Source organism: Hordeum vulgare, chromosome 6H (assembly GCF_904849725.1).
Source record: "Hordeum vulgare subsp. vulgare chromosome 6H, MorexV3_pseudomolecules_assembly, whole genome shotgun sequence".
In the NCBI taxonomy this organism is placed as follows: Eukaryota; Viridiplantae; Streptophyta; class Magnoliopsida; order Poales; family Poaceae; genus Hordeum; species Hordeum vulgare.
The window spans coordinates 43,919,231-43,924,861 of NC_058523.1; the positions used below are offsets into that span (position 1 = coordinate 43,919,231).

The 5,631-nt window shown below is 43.6% G+C and overlaps 1 pseudogene; it reads right to left on the reverse strand.

The window, feature by feature from the left end:
* Window positions 1–667: 667 nt before the first annotated feature.
* On the reverse strand, window positions 668–1,385 carry LOC123405036 (annotated as a pseudogene).
* Window positions 1,386–5,631: the final 4,246 nt, after the last annotated feature.

Here is a 5,631-nt window from a genome sequence, read left to right on the forward strand (position 1 = left end):
CATAAGTCACATCAGTTGCGAGGAAGCGATCATCAGACGAACAGAGAAACACAAGAGTCAAACAAACACACTCGTGGAATAGGAGGGGAGACATGCTGACAGAAATGGTTCGAGTTGCACGCAGGAAAGACATGCTGACATATCTGAAAAAGGCAGAGAAGGAAGGTCAATGTACATTGGGAGAATTATTGAAGGAAGTGTGAAATCTTAGTAAACAATTAAGCAATATTAATAGGCGTCTCTGTCAAAAAAAGTTCAGAGTAACAAAAACTATGTGAGTATCCTAACATAAATAACAGTAACATCACATCACATCTCAAAGATAGCTGGAATGCAGAGAACATCTGTCTAAGCAGTTGCACCAAAACCCTTAATTACCACTGACTATGCTAGTTAGATAGCTAGTTCAAAGTGCATTCACATATCACTTTTCCTATCTTCAGTTCACTAGAGGCCATTGCCTTTCTATAAAAAGAAGGATCACTGTGAAAACATTAAACTTTCAGTATGTAAGGCCTTAATGACATAATCATAAGCAGGAACCCACTGTGAACTTTCAGTATGAAACATTGACTCAATAGTGTGCATCAGCCTGGAATGAATATCTATCAGAAGAGTAGAAGTGTCTATAATACACCGCAAATTATACATACTGTATCTATCAGCATTATTTAGTTCTGAATGTTCTATCCAAGAAGAACAGCACTGATGCAAATTTGAAATGCAACAATTTTCTCTGCTGATCAGGAGGGTTCACAATGTGGTAGTACTTGATAGCCTGGTACTCCGAGTCGGGGATGCCGAGGTGCTCGCTGTCGATGTCCATGAGCTTCATCTCGAAGTCGGCAATCTTATCCTGATCTGTCCATCCATCCATCCATCCAGATCGGGGTCACCGACGTAACCACAAGGAGCAAAGGGGAGAAAATAGATCGAGTGCGGGGGGGGGGGGGGGGTCGCTTACTTGACGACTCGAACATGAAGGTGACGGTGTCGGAGCCGTCGTCGGCCTTGATTGTGATGATGTCGTTGCTACCGGCTCAGCGGAGCATCTTGGCCATGTTGTCGAGGTTCATGCCCATGGAGAGGTTGCGGTCGCAGCGGTAGTGCTCGAAGCCCTCGGAGCGCAGGAGGAGGGCGACGAGCGTGACGTGAGAGGAGTCCATGGCCTGCAGCGAGAACCCGGTGCCGGAGCAGTCGAAGTTGGCGTCCGTCACCAGCTCCATATTCAAGCAAGTAGTAGTACCATAGTAGGCTGCACACACATTCAAACAACTAGAGAAGCACAACATGAAAAAGTAAACTGTTGAGATCAGTGACTACAACTACTGAAACGAAGCGATTCAACCATCAGGAAAACGAAGCACAACTACTGCTTGCAAAACAGAAACAAAACCACGACCCATTTTTCTCAAAACAAATACAGCAACCGCGATGAGATTAAGAGCCACCAAGCCCGATCGTGGAGCATGCGCCGAGAATGGTCAGCATCCATGTTCATAAAATGAAATCAGATGGTCAGCATCCATGTTCAAAAACTAGCAAAACAAAAAATCAGCTGCTACCTGAACTTGTTTTGACTTGGTACTGATTAAACCACTTTTCAGTTTCTTCTTCACTTGGATTGCAGGATTGTAAATCTGCAGATATATTATCTATGAGAAAGACAACTCAAGAGAATATGTCATTCAAATAAGAGGGGGAGTTGAAGGTTGTCTTAGTTGGCTTCCCCTCACGTCTCACAGGCCCAAAATTTAACATGACTGTATGATTACAGTAATAAGGACTGAAACCTTTTAGTTGGTCAAAAACTGAAACACGACGGCAAGCGGCACCATGAGAATTCACAACTAATAGCCAAATGCATTCTCAGAGGTTTTGGTATGCATAAATCTGTGAGACATCGAAATGGCGTGCGAAACCATGGTAGGCGCATATCCGAATGGATACTGAGAGCTCCTCGTAACAACATGATTTGTTCTCATTTGTGCTCTCCTGTAACCACGCTGCATCAAAATGTCATCCTTAACTCCTTGATGCATGGAAACCAGTTGATAAATGAGCTACGCTATGTCAAAATAAGCTTATTTCATTTTTTGGTCATTTCTTGATGTATAGGAATCACAAATGAACATGCATATGCTACTATGCTTGAACACGAGGAAGCAAGATGGGCTCTAAAGTTTGTATTCCCAATTCCAAAACTACCACCACTCCCCAACGTATTGTACGCCTTGTCAAAGCCGAAGCAAAACGGAACTCGAATTCAGGCCGGTTCGATCCCCCGAGGCGGCAACGATGGGGAAATTAACAGTGGTTGCTTAGTGTGCTCTGCTTAGAGTTTTCATTTTACGCTACATATTTTCACTGAGAATCTGCAGCTGAATTGTTACTGCTATGGTAGGACGCTTTAGAGGTTTTGACGCTAGCTTAGAGGGGATGCATCCTACGTATCCCCCACCGACACTGAAATATTCACACTGTACGAAAACAAAATCTGACAGGCCATAGACGACATCACGAATTCGGCAGCAGCGACGGCAAAGCTAAAAATGGGGAGGAGCAAAATGCACATCGATGCCCTCGATCTTGACGGTGGTCTACATCACCCCCTTGAGCTCATCTCCTTGTTGGCGGCCTTCATCGCGCTCATCTGGACAGACCAACAAAAATCAAGAAAAATCAACAACCGGACTGCAGATGAACTGAACTAGAGCAATCAGCAGTGGGGAGGAGGAGGACTCCGTCGACTGCATCGGCTTCCTCCCCCTCGCGGACGGGGAGAGGACAGGAAGTCACGAGAAGGGGTTTGGCGTACCAGGGAAGAACTTGTCGACGATGCGGATGACGGCCCGGTCGGATCTGCCCGCGCCCTGCACGCAGACGACCTGGAGCTCCTCGAGGTCGGAGAAGTCGTCGCCGAGTTCTAGGACACAGTCCTGCCACTCCTCACGGTCGGCAAGGGAGGTGACGAGCGCCGCGCCGGCATCCACAGCGAAGAGCCTGATGCGAGCGCCATGGCTGCCCTTCCTGCTGCAGACTGCCCGCAAGTCCGGCGGCGTGCGCGGGTACGGGGAGTGTGGGAGCCGCAGCGGGTGCGGTGCGAAGGGAGGTGGCGGCGGCGATCTGGAAGGGGAGTTTCGCGAGGACGCGTTGTGGGGATGGGATCTGAGCTAGGGTTTGTGCGGGTGGGGTATCTCTTTTTCATTTTTTTATTTTTTTCTGTGGATACATGAACGTATAGATGTGGGATGAAGAGATGGATGGATGGATGGATGGGTGCCATGTCATCGATCCGTGGGTTCGGAAATCAGTAATTTAAAATAGTTTTCAAGTACTAAAAATAGAGTAATTTTGTGAAACATCTATCAAAAATCTTTCCCTAATAATAAAGCACGGAGTGCTTCTGTCGCCCGTCGTTTTCGCAGTTCACCGTCTGATTTATGTTATCCCTAATAATAAGAAGATGACATGCTTAATGTTTCCAAAGGTAGACACGCTAGAGGTGGTATGGAGGAAAATTGTTAAAAAAATATTCACAATTAAAAAGTTGTTTGCAAATAACAAAAATGTTCTTGATTTTAAAAAATATCAAAAGATTGTAAAATTGTTGATAAATTTGAAAAATATTCACGATTACAAATATGTTCAAGAGTTTAAAAAAAATTCTTGATTTCACGGAATTGAGAATGATAGTGTATCTCGATAATGCAGCAAAATGTGATCATGATCATTGAACATTATGAATTTTTTTTCCCGTTGCAACGCACGGGCCTTTTTGCTAGTAATTCACAAAAGGGCACCATATAAATTTTCACTAGAATTAGACCACATTTTATGAATGAGAACCAATTTGTATGCATTTTTTATATTTCTAGCTATTTTTAATCATTTTTTGAGTGATACAAATATTATCAGAAACAAAGATTGGATGATGAGCTCACATGGATTGTTATATGAGGCTAAAAATTTGTGGAGAGCTATGTTTTGGGCACATAGAAGATGTGGAAAAAATTCAACTAGTCAGGATATTCCTATCTAGTACTTCCTTCACAAAGTAGTTAGCTGAACGAAAACTTTGGAAATTTGTTCAGAAATATTTACTAGGAAAATGGTTTCGAAAGTTTTCATGTGGCACTGATTTGGATAGGAAAGAGTGCCCAGAAAATATGAGGGTAATCAAATAAATAGAAATATCACTTCCTTCACAAAGTGTTATTCTGAACAGAATAGGAAAATGAATATTGCTGAATTATTTTTGAACTATGGAAGGAAGAGTTTTCACATATTTGAGAATATATGATCCAAAGTATTTATGAGAATTTTTCGAGAATTTTTGGAATGACAGAATAGTAGGTTGCTTCACAAACTAGACGGGTTTGGCGCGTGACATAGAATGGACCCACGAGTGACATGTCAACATAGTTAGAACATGTTACGACATTTTTATAATCGTCGTAAAAGTTATGACGATCTCATATTATGCAGTTACGACGTTTTTGACTCACATCGTCGTAATTTATATGTAGATTTGATCCCCTCAAACGGTTTACGACAATCTCGGATGAAATCGTCATAGGTTTATGATGAATTCATCAACGATGTCTTAAAAAACATCATGTATGAGCATATTTCTTGTAGTATACCTACGACATTCATAACCCCACCGTGTTCCCGATCGAAGAGAGATCTTCGAGGGGACAGTCACGGTTACGCACACAGTTGGCAATTTTATTATCTTATGTTTGAGTTATCTAATACCGGATGTTAACAAAATATTCCAAGTTGCCACATAACCGCGGACACGGCTTTCCGAAAGATTAAACCCTGCAGGGGGTGCTCCAACTAGTCCATCACAAACATACACAGGCCGCAAAGGCATCCTCTATCACGAATCTCGTGATCTCGTCGGATTCCTTAGAGGAAAACCTCAACTCTGGGGGAAACCAAAGCTTCACTGGGATTCCTATATGCAAGATATACCGCTAAGGTAAGACAAGGCTAGCAGGACCTCCCGTCGTGTCGACGATCCTGATAAGAGCCGCGTATCTCAGTCTCAGGACACAACGGATGAGCTAGACGTCGGGATGGCTAAACCTCTGGGTGACCAGTGGGGCCCCGGACATCGCTCAGGTGGGACCAACAATCATGAGGAGCACTGGCCCGGGTTGTTGATTAAATTCCTCGGGGTAGCTATTCCCTATGTAGATTATTATGTGATTAACAGATTAAAACCAACGTTGGGTCCTGCCGGACAAGCCTTAGCACTACGCGATTTATCAAGGGGGTCCCCATAACAACCCCGAACGTGTTAGGAGCGATCATTATGGAATCAAACACCGGTAGCCGGTAACTAAGGCGGCAATAACGGAACAAAGCACCCGACAAAAGGCTAGGCCTCCCGTCATTTAGCAAGTATATAGGTGCATTAATTAAATAACAGAATTTAAGATAATGGTATGAAGCTCATGTTATCACATGAGTCAAAGCACCTGCATCTAGCAACGCTAACATTAGTAGTTGAGCAAAGCCTACTTAGACATTCAAGTTCTGTTAGGAAGGGGAACAGTGTTTGGGCTCATGGCATATCAAGAGGCAATGTAATTCAGTGGTAGGCAGCGAGCAATATGA